The sequence below is a fragment of the Giraffa tippelskirchi genome, chromosome 10 (assembly GCF_054371585.1).
Source record: "Giraffa tippelskirchi isolate mGirTip1 chromosome 10, T2T-mGirTip1v1.2.pri, whole genome shotgun sequence".
Classification (NCBI taxonomy): Eukaryota; Metazoa; Chordata; class Mammalia; order Artiodactyla; family Giraffidae; genus Giraffa; species Giraffa tippelskirchi.
The window spans coordinates 133,114,762-133,134,562 of record NC_137284.1 but is presented as its reverse complement, the minus strand read 5'-3'; the positions used below and the strand labels follow the sequence as shown (position 1 = coordinate 133,134,562).

Genomic DNA, 19,801 nt, shown 5'->3' with positions numbered 1-19,801 from the left:
AGGCATTCTTGCCCACAGTAGTAGATATGATGGTCATCTGAGTTAAGTTCACCCATTCCAATCCATTTTAGTTTGCTGATTCCTAAAATGTCGATGTTCAGTCTTGCCATATACTGTTTGACCACTTCTGATTTTCCTTGATTCATGAACCTAATGTTGCAGGTTCCTATGCAATATCGCTCTTTACAGCATGGGACTTTGCTTCCATCACCAGTCACATCCACAACTGGGCCTTCTTTTTGCTTTGGCTCCGTCTCATCATTCTTTCTGGAGTTATTTCTCCTCTGATCTCCATTAGTATATTGGGCACCTACTGACCTGGGGAGTTCATCTTTCAGTGTCCTATCTTTTTGCCTTTTCATACTGTTCATGGGGTTCTCAAGGTAGGAATACTGAAGCAGTTTGCCATTCCTTTCTCCAGTGGAACACGTTTTGTCAGAACTTTCCACCATGACCCGTCTGTCTTGGGTGGTCCTACATGGCATGGCTCATAGTTTCACTGAGTTAGACAAGGCTGTGGTCCTTGTGATCCCTTTGATTTGACACCCTCAGGGTTCGCCTTAGGGAGTGGCTGTATTTTGATGGCTGCTAAACGGCAGGTATTCCTCTCCTTCCTGCGTTCCCTCAGGGCTCCTCAGCTCACATTGAAGGGCTGCAACTGTCGATGACTGTGCAGTCCTTTTTACTAATATGGCAGGAAATACTCCATTTCTCAAAGGTCTTACAGAACATAAAACTTTGTTTTATATTACATGATGACATTATTTTATATATTCTTGAACTTGTGTTTTGGTTGAAAGTTGATCTAATTTAAACATGGGCATATGTGTGTGTACTCACTCTTATCTGAGTCTTTGCGACCCCTTGAGTTGCAGGAAGGGGGACCCCTTCCAGGGCCGAAAGTGCAGTCTTGTCTAACACTTAGAGATGAATCTGAGGAGACACATGTGCTGACAAAGCAAGAGATTTTATTGGGAAGGGGCTCCCAGGAGGAGAGCAGTAGGGTAAGAGAACCCAGGAGAACTGTTCTGCCAGCTCTGGCTAGCAGTCTCGGGTTTTATGGTGATGGGATCAGTTTCCGGTTGTCTTTGGCCAATCATTCTGACGCAGAGTCCTTCCTGGTGGTGCACGCATTGCTCAGCCAAAATCGATGCCAGTGAGAAGCATTCTGGACGCATGGTATCACCTTTTGACCTTTCCTGGACTCTTGTGGTTGATGGTGGCTTATTAGTTCTATGTTCCTTACCAGGACTTTCCGTCATAAAACAACTCATGCAAATGATTACTATGGTGCCTGGCCAGGGTGGGTGGTTTCAGTCAGTGTACTTCCCCTAACACATGGACTGTAACTCTCCAGGCTCCTCTGTCCATGGGATTTTCCAGGTGGGAATACTGGAGTGGGTCAGCCATTTCCTTCTTCAAGGGATCTTCGTGACCCAAGGATCGAACTGGAGTCTCTAGAGTCCCCTGCATTGGCAGGCTGGTTCTTTACCACTGAGTTACCTGGGAAGCACACTTTCAATTTATTAAAATATGTATTTGATTTTGTGTAATTCTACAGGTTCAGTGTCGTAGGATGAAGATTTAAACATGCCATTGCAACAAAATTAACAGCTGATATTGCCTTCCTTAGCTGTGTGAGCTTATTTCATAAAGAATTGTTTTGCTCTGTTGCATTTCCCAGTAGATTTTAATCTCATTTTCTCATAATTTAATCTTTTAAAATCTTTACAAGTGATGTTTTTATTATTATGTTAATTACCTTCTAAAGAACTTTTTTTTTTTTACCTTGTAGAAATAATCAGCTCATTTTCACATTTAGGTGAAAGTGTAATATTTTTGTTTTAAGCATATCGGGTTTTGCAGTTCATTCACTTTTCTATAACCATTATTTAAAAGTTTCCATTGAGTTGTCTGGATGTCAAATAACAGTAGCGCCACAAAGTAATATAAGGGCTTTTCATTAAAGATGCAAAGGCTTCAATAGTCTTTCAATTAGTTATTGATAAATGGAAAATGACATTCTCCCCAAAAGAACAAGGAAAAAAAAAAGCCTTGTATTTATCTCAGAAGTTTTCTGTTAAGTCAAAAAGAAAAAGTATTACTGCCTGCATTCTTTCCATTACAGTGAAAATTTAATATCTGACCCATCCCAATAGAGACTGTGAAAATGATAACAGTTTCCTAGACAACACTAATTAAAAATTAGTCCTAAAACTCTTAAGTATTTTTGTATAAATTATCAGAACTGCAAGAATAATGTCAAGTACAAAATACAATGTATATGTTTTTGTCACTTGATAAATTTAAATTTTCTATAAAGATTTCCATTGGTGTTATAGTTTACCTACCACTTTTTCTGTTATATAAGTGTTCACAGAAAGATTTTGAAATCAGTGTGAGGTAATGGTTGAACATAAGAATTCAAAGTAATATGACTGTTTTCATTTCAAAATATCTTCATTTTTTAGGTGATTTACTTTAAATTTTACACAAACTATGTATATGAACTACAGATTGGGAGGGCATACTCTTCTCTATGTAGACTTTGCTGAATTTTCACAACCTAAGATTCTAGTTACCAAGTAATAAAATAACTAGCCTCTCTGGTTGCAGAGATAGCCTTTATGCTATAAATCAATGCACTAGCTACTTGTAAACAGCTATGAAGCCAAATAGCCTGGAACAATTTAATACAAAGAGATGTGGGAACTTCCTCTGTTTATCCTAATAAAATGTTAACTTCAAAATATTTAAGTGCTTGCAGTTTTATTTCAAAATAAAAAATGCTCAGATCCAGTTATGGCAACTTAATTAAGTCACTTTTCATTCTTTAGTCTTTCTTAGGTTCTGCTGTGTAACTAGTACTATAAAAAAGAATTCTCTGGAACTGATGACAATAATTGGTAAAATACATTTCTGAGAATAAGCACAAAAAACATTTTACTATACAGCCAAAGATTTTTATCAACAATAACCTTGAATTTGTCTATCCTGTAATAAAATTGCAATGTTACTGCATAGTTAGACATTGGCTTAGAACAGAGTTAACTTGGTTATAAAACGTTGGGTCTCCAGTGAGATTTTACTGGACTGTAAGTTAATAAACAGAAAGCTGAATTTTAAAAAGTCAGGAGACCAGAAGGGGAGCTCTCACACCCTGTGACCAGTATCTAATGAAGCTTAACAGGAAGAAGATAGACTCCTTGTCTCTTGGCAGTGAGAAGTCAGCCAGTGAGAATGGTCACAAGTCAACCAATGAAAATGCTTGGATGCTTTCTTTCCCACAACCCTCTCCACTTCCTTTTCCCCTCTCTGAAAGAGTTCTGTTCTCATTCTAGGAGGTGATTTTGCAACTATCCCTCAAAAATGAGAAGATTGGGATGCTCTCTTCCTTGTTGATTTCATTTCAAGGAGATGCCTTCCAGTTTCCTAGAGAGAGAGGTAGCTGGGTTATAAAACTCTTTAAGAATTTTATTTCGTTTCTAAAAGATTTACATAAGTTTCAGAGAAAAAGGAAAAACTTATCAATTGCAGCTTTCTAAAGCAAATATTCTAAGAAAAGGGGTGAGGGAAGTCTCTCCTTTATTTTCAACATGGAGAATTGTCTCTTATTTTAATTTATATATGCCTTTATAGTAGAATTGGAAATAGAAAGGGGAAAAGCAAAGAGAAAATCTCTGCCATTTATCATCAGACTTAAGATGCAGAAAATATAAGTAGCTAAAGAGAGAAATCATGGAGAAAGAAATGGCAACCCTCTCCAGGATTTTTGCTTGGGAAATCCCATGGACAGAGGAGACTGGTGGGCTACAATCCATGAGGTTGCAAAGAGTGGGACATAACTTAGTGACTAAACAAAATCACCAAAAAAGAGAAACAAGTATTTTTTAATTAATTTTTTGATACATAGTTGTTTTACAATTGTGTATTAGTTTCTACTGTACAGCAAAAAGTGAATCAGCCAAATATATATATATATATATACACTCTTTTTTGGATTTCTTTCCCATTTAGGTCACCACAGAGCACTGAGCTGGGTTTCCTGAGCTACACAGTAAAGATGTTTGGTTTTTATCTACTTACTAATGAGTAATATCAAGGCAGACAGTTTTCATTAAGAAGGAAAATATTTATCAAAATGTCAATATTTATCAATATTGTGTCATAATAATAATATAATGTCATATTTATAATATAATGTCATATTTATCAATATTTATCATAATCAAAATTATAAGAAATATTTGCCATTTATACCTAAGCTTAATCTAATAAAATTATGCATACAAATGTGAAAAAAAAAAAGAACTTTCTTTACTTTTGTCCAAGTTCCAGTATTCATTGTTCCAGGAAGGTAACTGAAAGTAAGATAAAAAAGAGTTTCATTGGGAAGACTTGCATAACATTTACACAAACCCATTTCCTGGAATGAGCTCTGAGAAAAGAAGAATATATGGGAGAATAGCATGGGAAACTTTTCATTTACCTCCCTTTGTAGGATGTTCAAAAACCACATTTTCATCTTGAAGTCTTTATGAAGTCCAGCTTTTGGTAAATCCTTTTAATTTTATTTTTGAAATAACATAGACTATCCAAATTAAAGCAATCTTTTTTCCAAAGCTTGCAACAGCAAGAGTCATCTATGGTCACTTGTCTACTGCTTTTATAGATAAGCAAAAATTTAGAATTGTACAAAATATTTGAGTCATACTTTTTCTACTTGAGGGTTTCCTAGAATTGCTTTATTACTTTCTAACAATGAAAAATGTTGTAGTGAAGGTTAAAACCAATCTGACAAGTGGTTTAAAATAAGTTACTCTTCCATTTTGATTTGGTGGCTGAAAATCCATAGGTATCTTTCTTCAGTTTTAAGTCCAGGAAATGTAAATAAAAGTGTCATAGTATTTATAAGTCTGAGCCAATTTTAATTAGAATTCAATGTCCACCTTCTGTTTATTGAATCAAAAATTTTATCTCAGAAATTTTTCTTTATTTCTATTTTTAACTCTTTTAGGTTCAAATTGTTGCATTCTCCTCTACATGGATTCTAGGTATGTGTATAATGACTATGCTGGCAAACTTCCACAACTATCTCCTTCTAATGATTAAATGCTTTTTTATCTTTACATTTAATTCAATATACTGAAATTTGTCCTTCATTAGAGAGCTGTTGCTGTTTAGTCACTATGTCATGTCCAACTCTTTTGCAAACCCATGGGCTTTGCCTGCCATTCTCTTCTGTCCATGGGATTTTGCAGGCAAGAATACTGGAGTGGGTTGCCATTTTCTTCTCCAGGGTATTTTCAAGACACAGGGATTGAAGCTGCGTCTCCTGCATTGGTAGGCAGATTCATCACCACTGAGGTTATGAATGAGGGAAACCCTCATTAGATAGATTGTTTAAAATTGTGTGGATGCTTCAAGTGTTGTATTATTATTGTGGTATTATTTTTGTTCCCACTTATTTTGTTTTATGATTTCTCCTTTGATTCCTATATTTCTGCCCTGAAATCTTCATGCATGGAAGGCTTTAAACAATTAGAAAAAATTTTTTAATTTATTAAGCTATTTGATTCTATAGGAAAATACTTGGCAAAAGTTTTTATCTACTCCATGTTAAAATATTTTGTTAGCCACCTTTGTTGTCAGCTTTTATAATCTGACTTTGTTTTATGTGTGCCTCTTATATTCCAACGCCCCCACCCCTCAAAATGCAAAAAGGCAAAATGGTTGTCTGAGGAGGCCTTATAAATAGCTGTGAAAAGAAGAGAAGCAAAAAGCAAATGAGAAAAGGAAAGATAAACCCATCTGAATGCACAGTTCCAAAGAATAGCAAGGAGAGATAAGAAAGCCTTCCTCAGTGATCAGTGCAAAGAGATAAGAGGAAAACAATAGAATGGGAAAGACTAGAGATCTCTTCAAGAAAATTAGAGATACCAAGGGAATGTTTCATGCAAAGATGAGCACAATAAAGGACAGAAATGGTATGGACCAAACAGAAGCAGAAGATGTTAAGAAGAGGTGGCAAGAATACACAGAAGAACTGTAAAAAAAGATCTTCACGACCCAGATAATCATGATGGTGTGATCACTCACCTAGAGCCAGACATCTTGGAATGTGAAGCCAAGTGGGCCTTAGAAAGCATCACTACGAACAAAGCTAGTGGAGGTGAGGGAATTCCAGTTGAGCTATTTCAAATCCTAAAAGATGATGCTGTGAACGTGCTGCACTCAATGTGCCAGCAAATTTGGAAAATTCAGCAGTGGCCACAGGACTGGAAAAGGTCAGTTTTCATTCCAATCCCAAAGAAAGACAATGCCAAAGAATGCTCAAACTACCGCACAATAGCACTAATCTCACACGCTAGTAAAGTAATGCTCAAAATTCTCCAAGCCAGGCTTCAGCAATACGTGAACCGTGAACTTCCAGTTGTTTAAGCTGGATTTAGAAAATGCAGAGGAACCAGAAATCAAATTGCCAACATCTGCTGGATCATCGAAAAAGCAAGAGACATCCAGAAAAACATCTACTTCTGCTTTACTGACTACACCAAAGCCTTTTACTGTGTGGATCACAACAAACTGTGGACAATTCTGAAAGAGATGGGAATACCAGACAACCTGACCTGCCTCTTGAGAAATTTGTATGCAGGTCAGGAAGCAACAGTTAGAACTGGACATGGAACAACAAACTAGTTTCAAATAGGAAAAGGAGTACATCAAGACTGTATATTGTCACCCTGCTTATTTAACTTATATGCAGAGTACATCATGAGAAATGCTGGGCTGAAAGAAGCACAAGCTGGAATCAAGATAGCTGGGAGAAATATCAATAATCTCAGAAATGCAGATGACATCACCCTTATGGCAGAAAGTGAAGAAGAGCTAAAGAGCCTCTTGATGAAAGTGAAAAAGGAGAGTGAAAAAGTTGACTTAAAGCTCAACATTCAGAAAACTAAGATCATGGCATCCGGTCCCATCACTTCATGGCTAATAAATGGGGAAACAGTGGAAACAGTGGCTGACTTTATCTTTTTGGGCTCCAAAATCACTGCAGATGGTGATTGCAGCCATGAAATAAAAAGACGCTTACTCCTTGGAAGGAAAGTTATGACCAAGCTAGACAGCATATTAAAAAGCAGAGACATTGCTCTGCCAACAAAGATCTGCCTAGTCAAGGCTATGATTTTTCCAGTAGTCATGTATGGATGTGAGAGTTGGACTATAAAGAAAGCTGAGCGCAGAAGAATTGATGCTTTTGAACTGTGGTGTTGGAGAAGACTCTTGAGAGTCCCTTGGACTGCAGTGAGATCCAACCAGTTCACCCTAAAGGAAATCAGTCCTGAGTGTTCATTGGAAGGACTGATGTTGAAGCTGAAACTCCAATACTTTGGCCACCTGATGCAAAGAGCTGATTCATTTGAAAACAATCTGATGCTGAGAAAGATTCAACGCGGGAGGAGAAGGGGACGACAGAGGACGAGATGGTTGGATGGCATCACCGACTCAGTGAACATGAGTTTGAGTAAATTTTGGGAGTTGGTGATGGACAGTGAGGCCTGGAGTGCTGCAGTCCTTAGGGTTGCAAAGAGCCAGACATGACTGAGCGACTGAACTGAACTGAGTAATCTACATCTATGATTTCTTGTTGCTGTTTATTCGCTAAGTCGTGTCTGACTCTTTTGTGACCCTGTGGACTGTATCCCACCAGGTTGCTATATTTATAGGACTTCCCACACAAGAATCCTATAGAAGGTTACCATTTCCTTCTTCAGAGGTTATTCTCCACCCAGGATCAAACCTGGTCCTCCTGCACTGGCAGGCAGATTCTTTACCACTGATTCACCAGGCAAGCCCACATCTATGATAAGTGATGTTACTATTTCTGATATTTTTATAACACCTTGGCTCAGTCTAAAGATGTGGAGTAAATGCCTTTCAAAGTCTTCTGTTTGGTCTCTTAAATACTGAGATTAATTTCTTCAAAAATTGGGTTTGGCAACTTATATAATAAAGCACTTGTCTGTGCTTGCTCAGTTGTTTTAGTCACGTCTGACTCTTTGCAACCCTATGCACTGTCGTTCACCAGGCTCCTCTTTCTTTGGGATTCTCCAGGCAAGAGTACTGGAGTGGGTTGCCAAGCCCTCCTCCAGGGGATCTTCACGACTCACAGATAGAACCCATGTTTCCTGTGTTTCCGGCATTGCAGGTGGATTCTTTATACACTGAGCTACCTGGGAAGCCCTAATAAAGCATATTCTCCTCAAACTAGTTCCTTATAATTTTGTTTGTTAATTTCTGTTTGGCTGGCTGTGGATATATGCTCTGACATCAGAGCTGGCCTCAGGAAATCATGGGATTGAAATGCTGGTCGACTGCCTGAGACTTCTGTCTGATTATGTCTGGTTTCAATGACGCAGGCACTGACTCTCACCCCTTTTCTCTGAGGGCAAAAGCAGCTGATGCCCAGAAAAGGAGACGATTCTGTCCAGCTATTCCCATGCACTCACCCAAGTAATCCCTTCTCTGGGGATCTCCGCAACCATTTTAATGTGTTGCTCTGTTACTGAATCATCGTTTGGTGAACATCATTTCACATCTGTCCCTCTGTCCTCCTCCTAATGTCTTTTGGGCTGTAGTTTGCATGAGCCTCTTTTCTCTGTTTTATGTATGTAACTAATTCCTCAAATTGCATGGCTAATTGACAAAAGATATTCTAGTTTTCCATCACCACTTTATATTTATTATCTTGTAAAATATATATATGGCTATTTAAAAGGGATTTGGCCAGGAGAGGATTCTTATGTTTAGTCCTCCACGTCTATCCAATGTCCTTGTTCGGCACTTCCTATGATTACTGATAAGAAGCCTGATTTTTTTCTCTGGTCTGAAATTATATAGTATCTTTGTGGCTTTATTTATTCTAGAAATTTAGGAGGTTGTGTTAGCTGTATTTTTGGTGAGGGAATTTGTCACTTGCAGAATGTTTTTTCCATTTGCATTTAAGAGATGGGGCAGATTGCAAAGCCCATAATGGTAGAAGAATGGCTTTATTATGGCTTACACATTAAAACACAATAATCTGTGGTGCAAAGTTCTGAAGAGTATCATTAGATATTGTATTATCTAGTGGTCCTAATTGAAAGGGGCCCTTTAAAGCTTGTAATTTAATTAACTTTAGGGGTTTTAGGGCTTCCCAGGTGGCACTAGTGGTAAAGAATCAACCTGCCTATGCAAGAGACACAAAAGATACTGATGCCATCCCTGGATGGGGAAGATTCCCCTGGAGGAGGAAATGGCAACCCACTCCAGTATTCTTGCCTGGAGAATTCCACAGACAGAAGGGCCTGGCGGGCTACAGTCCGCGGAGGTGCAAAGACTCAGACGTGACTAAGCACCCATGCATGGGGATTTTCAGTATTTAATAGTGTCCTTGTTTTTCGCCTCTGTGGTAGCCATCTCCACAGAATACGGATCTCAGGTCACAGGCATGGTGTAGATGAATCGACGCAAAAATGTGGATATTTGCTCTCTCACTTAAATGACTGTTGTTTTAATATTTGCTTTCATTAAAAAATGGGGGATATGTCAAAGATAGCTTCGAAAGTCTAACAGTTAAACTTGGAGCTATCAGAGAGTAATCAAAGTATGCAATTATAATTAGAATGTGCTTAGCCCATCAATCTAACAAATATGACTCTAGCTGTAGTATGTATTTTATTATTTGAATCTGGGGAAAGCGGGAAAGTTGTGAAGTATATATAGGTCTGTGTAAATTGCCCCATATACTATTCTGGAAAGTCTTATCATTTTCATATTTCATCTTATATTAATAGTTTATAGGAGTTTTTTTTTTCTTTTTACAGTTCTCCAAGATTAACAACAGTGCTAGACTAGGGTAATAGATAATTGTATTTGCCAAAGGCCTCTAAGAAACCAGAATTAGATTATCAATCACCTATCAATTACAGGTCCCAAAATGTTCTGAAAAGTGTTCATATTACTGTTTTGTCACGGATTGCTGATTCATTCTCAAAAACAAATAGTTTGGATGAGGTTTGTTTTACCTTGAGGTTTTTGCTGTCTGGACTTTTTCTTTTTGTTTACTGTTCCCCAAGGGTAAGTGCTTTACCTTCTAATTCTGTGTCCTGGAATAGATAGGTGTAAATCAGTTTTCAAAAAGTGAGACAGAGATACCTAGCATATACCATATGCCCTCTCTGCCTTTTTAGACCTTCTCACTCTTCTTCTTTGACCTGCTCTCTGCCAGAAGAGCCTTCCATGTATAGACCAAATCATTTGTACCCCATCCCTTCTGGTTTCCTAAGACTAGGGATCTGTGGTTTATCTTGAAGCTGGCTTCATCGCTACACTGAAAGTCACATCTATGCTCAACACAGTCCTCTATGTGACTTTCTCCTTCTAAGATCTAGCATCTGCTCCTACTCCTTACTGTTGATATAGGTGGTCTCACGTTTCAAAAAGGAAAGAGTAATGGAACTGGTAACGAAAAGGAGATGGCAGTAGTTCTAATAGTGAGGTTTACATAATATAGCCAAGCTCAGATTTTGGCTCATGGAGAGTTAAAAACTTGTACTATTTTGTTGCAAATGAAAACAAAACAAAACAAAAAACAACCTCTTGTCAAAATGTTGTAAGCAAAACTTGATTATAGTTCTTATCACTGAAAAATCTAAGAGTAGATGCTCAGTTATCAACAGATCTGGAGGTCAAATATTGTCATTTGGACTGATAATATATAGTCACCTATTTGCTTTAGAACTAATACAAGCTAGTAAAAGAATAGTAAACAAATGGTTAGGAAACCACCCTCCAGCAAGGCGACTTTTCAGTAGAGACCTCAAGGAAGAGAGCCAAGTTTCTTGAATATTTGGAGAAGAGAATTTCAGTGAGTTTAGTCTGTTTCCAAAACAGCAGAGGGTCTGTACTTTTTAGCAGAGAGACTGGGGGGAATATCTGAATGTAAAAGTGGAAGTGGTGAGAAGCTAGATTTTTTTTTTTTTTTTAATGAGTGTGGTGAAAAACCACTGAAAGATATTGTAAGCGGAAGTGACATTTTCTCAATATATTTTTAAAGAATCCCTCTGGAACCCATGTGGGGAAGATATAAAATGATAAGAATGATAGTTAGCAATCCATTTTAGAAGGCTGTTACTTTGAAACAGTGGAAGATAATTGACTTGATGGAGGTGATGGCAAGTGCCTGGATCCAGAATAGGATATGATCTGAAAACAGAGACAACAGAACTTTCAGACTGGTTGTGGAGTGTTAGAAGAAGTAAGAGCATTCTCAAGGTGGTTTAGCCTGAGTAATTAGTTGCATGAAAGTGGTGCCGTTCATTGAATTAGAGAATATTAAAAAGGAACAATTTGGAGTTCATAACATCTGGAGTTCTCTCTTGAACCTGTTCTGGTTTGCAAGTTGGAGATATCTTCCAGACATATGAGTGAAGATATCTAGGATGCATATGAAAATATTAGATTATTATTAGAAATGTTAGATGTCTTACACCTATGAATTCCCTGGTGCTAGCCTGAGAGAAGTCTTCTTTTGACTGACAGTCATGTAAAATTGAAACAAGTTCATAAAACTTGAAATTCAGAAGCATGTGAATTTCAGAGTTAGGTGATACAAAGGCTTAAAGTTATCAAATGCAATTTTTTAAAAAATCTGACATTTTGCTCCTTTACCACAGACTGGCTTCATCTTAAATTTGTTTCCTTTTTTGCCATGGAGTGGCACACAGGAGTAATTGATCTACATGTTTCCTCACTTTGTATCAGAAAGATGGGAGGCTGGTTTGCCATACTGTTGCTTTGACAACAGAGAGAGGAAAACATTTTCTCCCAGAAGTCCCCAGCAAATATCTTTTCATCTGTCCTTGGGCCACATGCTCATTCCTGAATGTATAATTGTGGCAAAGAGGATAGAATTTTTCTGAGGGAGGAATGTATGGTTTGATATAAAGGCTAATGGGCAGAAATTGAAAGAAAAGAAGAATGTTTAATATGAGGGAAAATTGAGATTTATCAGGATTAATATTATTAGTATTATAAATTTAATATGAATAGAATTGATTAGTGGATTACTTGGAGTACATAAACAATTCTTCATGGTCAGTATGAACGACAAAGCAGAAAGAATAAATTTTCTTTTTACCAATTCCTTTCTTTTTGATAGAGTTACAAAACTGTTAAACAAACATGCATCTAGACTTTGGACTCGTTTACACCATCTTATAAGTAGGAAAAGCAAAGTATTTGTTTTTCTCCATCTGTTCTATTCCTTTGACTGTGCCAGACTTTGACAGTGCCAGACTTTGACACTGTACGCTGGGTTGAATATACCCTAATTAAACTAGAAGTTTTTCAAATATGATTATATGGTAATCATTTCTATTCTACTCTAATCATAGGAAAGATGCTTTGGACTAAATTTTTTACTACTGAGGACTAGATAAAAGTAGGGCCAACACAAATGATATTTCATCCTCTAATACAGTAGCTATAATCTATCACTGTAGGGAGAAAAGATAAACTGTCATTTAGCTACAGAACTTCTCACTGTTATTGTACACAAGTGAGAAAAGAATAACATAACCTCAATTTTCATCAAGGGGACTCTATGATGTTGACTTTTCTATTTCCTCAAAAATGTATGAATGTAATGAATAAATGCAGATTCTATTTAAACTAATAGAAGAAAGATCTGACAAAAGTACAAAATGTCTTTTTGTGTTAAAAACATGTTTTGAACCTAAAGCAAATGGTTCTCAATTATGCCAAAAAACCATGGTGAACTAAAAAAAAAACAAACAAACATGCAACCTCCTAATCAATTTTCCATTATTTAAAACTATTCATTATGAAGGATTTAAAAGTGTGTCTATTTTTGATCACTCAAAAAAGATGGGTAAAAAAGAGAAAAAAAAATCAGATTACACTTTACTACCTGCTACCGTTCTCTCCAACTTTCAGAATTGGACCAGAGTCTTTTTAAAACATATATTTTGAAGTCTAACACATTTTTTTTTATCCTAAGATTATATAAAGTTCTATATGTGAGTATTATTGCATGCAGGATTTTCCAGAACCATCCTCCTAGTATACTCTGCAGGACATTCAGGAAATAGTGACTCTAAACTCAAGGCATAAACCCATACATCTACAGTATTAAGAAATTGAAAGTTCCTCTTTAACTAATCTATCCTTCATGTCTGTTCATTTTAAGCAGGTCTTTCATTTTTATTTTTCTTTCTCTCTCTTCAGTGTGTGCTGCCTCAATTATACTTGTATCAGTCTGAACATAGACCAGATCCCTTACTTCCTTACTGTGATCAATCAGTTCAGCTCAGTTCAGTCGCTCAGTCGTGTCTGACTATTTGTGACCCCATGGAATGCAGCATGCCAGGCCTCCCTGTCAATCACCAATGCCCGGAGTTTACTCAAACTCATGTCCATTGAGTCAGTGATGCCATCCAACCATCTTATCCTCTGTCATCCCCTTCTCCTCCGGCCTTCAATCTTTCCCAGCATCATGGTCTTTTCCAATGAGTCAGCTCTTCGCATCAGGTGGCCAAAGTATTAGAGTTTCAGCTTCGACATCAGTCCTTCCAATGAACATTCAGGACTGATTTCCTTTAGGATGGACTGGTTGGATCTCCTTGCTGTTCAAGGGACTCTCAAGAGTCTTCTCCAACACCACAGTTCAAAAGCGTCAATTCTTCGGTGCTCAGCTTTCTTTACAGTCCAACTCTCACATCCATACATGACTGCTGGAAAAACCATAGCCTTGACTAGATGGACCTTTGTTGGCAAAGTAATGTCTCTGCTTTTTAATATGTTGTCTAGGTTGGTCACAACTTTTCTCTGAAGGAGTAGGCGTCTTTTAATTTCATGTGATCAACAACTTTACCAAATTAGAATTTTTTTAATGGGTTAATGAAGTACAGCACAGGCATCAAAAAATGACATCTCTTCAGGTAATCAAGTATACCCTCTGGCATTCTGCTGGTTCCCTCTCAGTTCCTCTCTCTTCTCCACCCCTACAGAGAAGCAAAGAACTGTTTTCTTAGGCAACCTGTTTCATCTCATACATTGGCACCTCGAGGTTTTTTTTCTTTTAATTTTTTTTTTCTCTATAAACAGTTTTCTCAGAGAATCTTATTCTGAATTCACTTATGTTGATACTGTAAATGCAGAATTCTTTTCCAATACTTATCTTTAGTGTAACTTAACAAAAATTTATCTCTGTTGAGACAGCGTGTTTCAATCAACCGTGTGCCTCTTAGATTCTATGAGTTACTTAGGTGCCTAATGGCATAGTCCAAAAAGGAGAGTGTCTCACTCTTCTTTCTGATAAGATCATGGTCCTTCTTGCTTTGCTCACCCTTCCTTCGTGTATCTGTATCCCTGTAAGGTTTACTAAATGTTCAGGCTGTGATGTTCTGTTTCCAGTCATTCACTTTTTCCTTAGTGTGTGATTTATCCCTTAGTATTCCTCTCAGACAGAGCTTTTCACTGAACTTGATGTGATGATAACTGGAAGTTATATGTAATTTTAAAAAAATACTACTAAAATACAGAAATCGTGGTGAAATCTCTTCAATAGGCTCTAGTGTTTTTCTCAATTTGTGATATTCAATATTATGTTTTAAAAATCTTTATTGTTTTCATAATATATCCTTGATTACATTCCTTATTTAAATTTATGCTTGAAATATAAAGTTGCTATAAATTTACATTTGAAACATCTTTTAAACTATATAACAATATAAAAATTTGATGCTTTAGAAATAAGATTTTATACAGTTACTGATATGTTCATTAGGATTGGACACAAATGCTATTAGGTTGCAAGGAACGAACTCTAAACAATATAATCTAGTTATTACTGTTAGGAAAACTAAAGAATAAGTAGACCATGATATTGTCTAGCGCTTGGGGTGCAACATGATACCAAATGCTTGCAGGAAGATAGCTGATTGCAATGGGAATGAGTAACAACCCCACAATTAATGTATAGGAAATAAATTTGGAGTGTTGGGTGACTAGAAAATTCAACTCAAAATATCAATATTGAAAAATAAATAGGTAAGAGCAGTTTAAAAATGCTTATGAGAGATAAGAAGTACCAGAAGCTTGTAGATTAATTTATTTCCTTCTGGTCAGTTACTTAGGAAAAAGTATCCATCCATCATGCTCAGCTGTGTCCGACTCTTTGTGATCCCATGGACTGTAGCCTGCCAGGCTCCTCTGTCCATGAGATTCTCCAAACAAGAACACTGGAGTGTGTTGTCATTTCCTACTCCAGGGAATCTTCCAGACCGAGGGATTAAGCTCACATTTCCTGCATCTCTTACAATGACAGGTGGATTCTTTACCACTGAGCCACTAGGGGAGCACTGAATCCTTATATTCATGCTTTTTCTTAATTAAAATTTCTACTTTTAGCACTTATTTTTTTATTAGTGAGAATCTCATTTTAACTTTTCTTTAAAGTGAACATTTTTACATTGTAGATTTTATACCAAAACTTCCTTCTTTGCACCTTTAAAAATTATAACTTGAAATGCTGTTACATTAATTGCTAGTCTTAGTGTATCTTTTTATATCAATCTTTTTTCCTCCTCTTATTATCTTAAATTATACTGTATTTCATATCCAGTTTTTTTTCCATTTGTAGGACAAACTAATTGCAAATGTGAGGAAGAAAAGTGTAGGATCTGGAGCCAGACCCATCCCCAGCTCAGCCACTAACTGGGAGGTTATGAAGAACAAGATTGGAAGTTGCTTGAATGTGTAGGGAGCATTTGGGTCCTAGAGTAATTGAGAACAATCACAACAAAAAAAGCAGTTTTGTACACCTCACTTAGATATCTTCATCATAGTAGAATATGGACATTCATAGGCTTTAAGAGGAAAGAAAAAAAGAAAACTTTACCAATTTCTGTTGATAGAGGGTAAAAGAAAAACTAAGAACATGTGGTAGTGTTACCAAACTTAAATTTGGTTGCTCATGGCTCAAGAATCTAATAATGAGAGACCAGTACTGGGTAAAAGGAAAGAACATTATTGAGGAAGCTGGCAATCCTGAGGAGAAGGTTGACTAATGGACCAAAGAACTGAGTCCCTACTCCCCATGGTTTGCTTGGAAGTTACACAGGGGAAAGAGAAAAAGAGCTACATGCTCATGAGAAGGTTTCAGGGTACATGCTGAGTTCATGGACATCCTTTTGTTTGGCTGGTGATGAGATAACCAGGAGTCAACATCATCAACTTCTGGTTCCAAATGGTCTGTGAGTCTACATGCTTGTGGGCAGCATGTCTGTGGGCAAATTCGTCTGATGGTGGTTTTAGTATCTGCAAAATAGTTCAAAAGATATGGTGCAGAATGTTTTATATAGCCCTTAAGAAAAACTGTCTTTGACTTTAATAGCTAAACTATCATTATTTCATCTTGTTTGACAGTTTTCCTTTGTTTCTGCATTTTCTCATTTTTCTGATTAAATTTATTATTTGGCTAAAGTTTTTTTACAGACAAGAGGCAAGTGGAGGACATGAGGGGAGAGGGTCTGTCCCAGAGAGGCCCCATAAGGCCTTGTGCAGTTACAGTAGCAAGATGAAAATACTTTTTTAAAAGATGAGTAAGAAAGACTAAAAAGTGTCCTTTTGGCTTAGCAACAAAGAAATCTTCAGTTATCTTGGAATGACAATTTCAATGTAATAGGGTAAATTAAGGGTGAAATGGAATGATGGAATCCAGAGGTGAGGAAAGAGAATTTATTTTTCCTGAACACTCGTTCATTCAACAAATATTCAGCATCTACAATGTGCCAGACATTGGTCACAATTGGTCACATTGGTCACAATAGCAAACAATTCTCCTTGCCCATAGTAAGCTCAAGCTGTGGAAGAAGGTATTTAAATGCCAATTACAAGTGTAAAAACAAACAAACAAAAAAAGCAGAAACCTCAATTAAATAGAGTTGGATTGGATACAATTAGAATTACCATTGGATACAATGACATATTATTCTCCACAGTCAAACTGACCTTTCAAAACAGTCCTTATGTTCTAAACTTTTCCAACATATACCTGATTTATATAACTTTGTTGTTGAGTAAATTGTCTTGGGGTTTATGGAAATGAACTATTATGTTTGTATTAAGATTTGCTGGGAATGATAGGTGGACATATCTATATATCAATAAGGACTAACCATCTCTCTCTTTTTTTGTATATAGGAAATTGATAACTATACTGTTTGAATCCCACAGCGTTTTACTCCACTTTCAAAAAGATCAATTTGGCACTTTTCACCATTTTTTTTTACTGAAAGTAAGATTTTTTTCTCATTTTAGGGCAAAGGATAACTTGAAGGATTAAACTAAAAAGATAGTTTAGATGGTGTATATTTTTAAAACTAAGAACATGTATATAGGTCCTGGGTTACCAAGTTTATATGTGACAGTTGAAAAAAAAAAAAATTCCCCTGAAATGATCACAGTGTTAAAATTTTGGGCTTTAGTAGACATGAAGAACCAGTAGTCATAAGAACAGTGGATAGTTTCACTCCCAAAGAAATGAATTGCTCCTGTGTATTTCCCTGTAGGACCCAACAGTAAATCCTGTCTCAGTCCTATACATTTATAAGGACCCTGTAAGATGACCAGCAAGGCTTTGGGCCTACGCTAAACAGGAGGCTTATGCAAATATCTTCTATAAACTTGTTTGTTTCTTTCCAATAAGTTCACATTTGGGTAAGTTTAAAAAGATAGTGATTACCTTTATGTTTCCAGAATGCTATAATTTGGGTGATTGTTAATTCAGTTAGATATTGGAAAAAAAATAAGAGTTGGGAGACTAGAAAAGTGAGATCTCACACCCTGCTGACCTCAACAGGAAGAAGACAGACTTCCCTTTCCTGGCAAAGATATTTGATACAAATGAACTTACAAAACAGAGACTGACAGGTTTAAAGAATGAACTTGTGGTTGCAGGGAGGAGGATGGAGGGAAGGGATAGATACAGAGTTTCGGATGAAGTACACACTGCTATATTTCAAATAGATAACCAAAAAGGACCTACTGTATAGCACATGGAACTCTGCTCAATGTTATGTGCAGCCTGGATAGGAAAGGAGGGAGTTTGGGGGTGAATGGACACGTGCATATGTATGGCTGAGTCCCTTCACTGTTCACCTGAAACTAATCACAACATTGTTTCTTAATTGACTATACTCCAATATAAAATAAGGTTAAAAAAAGACTCAATGAAAAGCCGTGAACTCTTTGCTTATTAAAACCCTCCGGACTCTCTTTCCCCCTCTATACCAGCTTTCTTCTTCCCTTTCCAGTCTTTGTCTTGCATGTTTCCCCGTGGTTGCAAACCTTTAGTTGCCATGTTCTACTGATCCCAAATAAAACCATCCTTGTTGGAGAATTATATGGTAGTCTTACTTGTTTCAGATCAACACAGAGAATAAGAGGGAAAAGTTGAAAATAGGTTGAGAAAAGATGTGTAACTGGCCCCTTACTTAGGATAGTTTTCCTCAAATAACCAGCTGCAGAGCTCAAACTGTTATCACAACTGGTGGTATATGAATACTGGGATGGGAGAGAAAGGGAAGATGGGCTAACACACGTGCTTCCTGCTGAAAAAAATTTTTTTCTTCAAACATGTTAGCCATTTCTTCATGCAAATATATATGTACAGCAGATGTTTCAGTCCAAATAGCCTTGGAAATATTTATGTGAATCTTTATTTCATTCTAGTTTTGCACTGCGGTGGTTTCACTTAAATGATTGGAGGGAGAAATCAAAAATAAGCAGAAGATTCACATTTAACAGCATCTCATTAATTACGGTGGCTCAGTGGTAAAGAACCCAAATGCCAATGCAAGAGAGGCAGATTTGATCCCTGGGAGGGGAAGATTCCCCTGGCAAAGGAAACCGGCAACCCACTCTAATATTCGTGCCTGGGAAATCCGACAGACAGGAGCCTGGCCAGCTACACATGGGGTCTCAAGAGAGTCTGACAAGACTTAGCAGCTAAACAGCTCATTAATTATAGCATAAAATCATAGTCCTATAAATCATTGAAGTGGTTAATCAAATCTGAAAAGTAGCATTCCTCATTGCTAGATTTATTTCACTGTAAAAACTGCGTTAGAGCTCTTACCTTTAGGGGGAGACAACTGGGAACTAAAATAAGGGCCCTGTCCGCGGGAGCTTCCAATCTACGAAACCCGCCTAGGTTTGGGAAAGGCTTTTCATTGGTTTAGGGACTTCCCTGGTGGCTCAGAGGTTAAAGCGTCTGCCTCCAATGCGGGAGACCTGGGTTCGACCCCTGGGTCGGGAAGATCCCCTGGAGAAGGAAATGGCAAACCACTCCAGTATTCTTGCCTGGAGAATCCCATGGACGAAGGAGCCTGGTAGGCTCGAGTCCACGGGGTCGCAAAGAGTCGGACACGACTGAGCGACTTCCCTTCCCTTTCATTGGTTATGGGATTTAGGAACCGTGTAGCACCGCCTCTCCTTTCTCTGCCTCCCGCCAGACAGACTGCTCGAAATTGGCGGGAGCCGCCCTAAGTGGATCGGCGGGAATTCGGGGCGCGGGGGTAGGACAGCCGCCACCCGCCCAGCCACGCGCTGGATCCTCTAGGTATTCGGGAAACTTCCAACGCATTTTAGGCCTAGACACTATCTCGCTATTCGTCCTCCAAAGGCCCGAGACCGACCAGCGGGTATGCCCTAGCGGTCGTGTACGCATGCG

At 37.6% G+C, this 19,801-nt stretch overlaps 1 long non-coding RNA gene across 1 annotated transcript; it reads right to left on the bottom strand.

Moving 5' to 3' along the window:
* Window positions 1–1,774: 1,774 nt before the first annotated feature.
* LOC145522518 (uncharacterized) lies at window positions 1,775–19,768 on the bottom strand. The gene is made up of 4 exons (XR_014066007.1): window positions 19,208–19,768; window positions 10,071–10,151; window positions 4,322–4,361; window positions 1,775–3,432 (listed from the first exon to the last, which is right to left on the bottom strand). It is a non-coding gene; the product is annotated as an uncharacterized LOC145522518 (long non-coding RNA).
* Window positions 19,769–19,801: the final 33 nt, after the last annotated feature.